The sequence below is a fragment of the Propithecus coquereli genome, unplaced genomic scaffold (genome assembly GCF_000956105.1).
Source record: "Propithecus coquereli isolate 6110/MARCELLA unplaced genomic scaffold, Pcoq_1.0 Scaffold2, whole genome shotgun sequence".
NCBI classification, from domain to species: domain Eukaryota; kingdom Metazoa; phylum Chordata; class Mammalia; order Primates; family Indriidae; genus Propithecus; species Propithecus coquereli.
The window spans coordinates 3,163,102-3,165,076 of record NW_012144966.1 but is presented as its reverse complement, the minus strand read 5'-3'; positions in this window follow the sequence as shown (position 1 = coordinate 3,165,076).

Here is a 1,975-nt window from a genome sequence, read left to right as displayed (position 1 = left end):
TTCCTATTACCACGTAAAAAAAAATGAAAGTCTAGAGCAAGATTTGAATCATGCTCTCAAAAACTAAGTTGGACATACTTTGTTGCATAATATTCCAGAATTCTTAAAAATACCAGATCTGCAATACTTGCAATTCACTTTTAATGCTTTCTTGACACATAAAATCAATTTTATCTTTGATTGCTGATTTACTTAACTGATGATTTAATCAAGTTATTCTGGACAGTGCTTAAAAATTTCAAAATTCACCCTATAATTAATTTCAGGGTCTATGAAGGACTGAATTATGTATACTTATACCATTAAAGAAACACTTATTAAACAAGTTAAGGTTCTAAATGGAAAAATATATCCTTAAGTAAAAAGACTAGTCCCTAAAAAGGGGAGAAACAGTTCATTTGAAGTCCTGAAACAATTTCCACAAACTCTATGCTCATGTAACTGTAAAGTTATTGACAGGACAAATTTTCCAGCCGGTTCCAGTTTCTAGAATATAGTGATAATCAGCTGTCAGCTCATTATCAATTGACCACACCTACTCAGTTCCCCTAGCCTTTTTTTTTTTTTTTAGCTGACTTTGCTTGAGCTTCTTTTCAGTGAGTCACCTCTTCCTATTAAATTTCATACTGGTCATTTTCAGAAGCTATTCCACAAGTCCATCAATATAGCAATAAATAAAAAAAGAAAAAGAAATCCACTAAAAAAAAACTATTTGGAAAGATGTTAAGTTGTACATATAGAAGACAAATAAATGGAAGATGGAAAAATGCTATCTTCTTTTGAGCCGTTTCGGAACTGGTCTAACATGTAGACACCGATAATACTTATACAGTGTACTGTAACCATGGCAACCTTAAGTTCAACTTTTCAAATCCCAAGAAATTTTTAAAAATTGTTTTTTTGATCTAAAAATGTTAAATTTAGAAAGAATAACACTTTCAAGTTACCATTTTATGGTCTCCAGAATCCATTCTAGTTTTCTCTACCAACTCTTTATATTGTCACTACCAACCCCAAAGTTATCCTCCCTAATCTGACATCCAGGGATACACCTTGCCTAGAGTTGAGGACTGTTATGAAATGGTATTTGGTGTTACTGCTTACAGAGCAGAAGGGCAGGAAAACTCCAGTACAGTTTTACAACTTTTGGCTCCATGTTGCTCGATATTCTGCTCACCCAAAATCTCCTATCAACTTTACCTAGTAAAAAGATGATCATTAACCTAACTTCTACTGAATGAATTTAATGAAATTGAAGTTTAAATTCCATCCCTAAGGCCTTTTCTACTACAATAAAAATTAATCCCCTTTACTTTAAAATACTTGATATATATTCAAGCAGCCCATTTAAAAAAAAAAGCGAAATTGGGCCATATAATGGAGTGAAGTTGACTTTTGGAAGTCAACTGATCCAGATTAAAGAAAAATCCTAGCAACTCATCAGGCCATAGAGCTTTATTTGTTTGCCAAATTTTGTTTTTGTGAATTAACTTCAAAATAAAAATACAAGGTTAGCTGCATTTCCCCCCCATAGATTTCAAGCTCAATTTAGTCTCAGTTAGTTTGTACTCAATCTTCCCCAAGATTTATAGATATTCTGGACCACTTTTAAAAAGGAGAAACTCTAACTACTTGAATGCTACAGATAAGAACGGTCTGGCTGAGATTACACTAACGAGTAACATTTTACAGCCAAAATTGATGAATATGTTTTTAAGAAAAACCCCCAAAACCACAGGAGCTATTTCAGAAGGGCACAAATAACATACTAAACAAATTGCCAGTATTGTGAAACTAAGGTCTAATGGATTAAAATGATCTAAGTTCCCTAAGAAAACTGGCCTTCAAAGTAGTCATCTTCCACATCCCCTCCTCCCATCCTGCTGTTAATGGAAGAGAAATGCTTGATCTCAGGGAAAACCCCCAATGCACGTCTCATTGGTCAATCGCATTTCTAGATTCATCAGTCACTGAT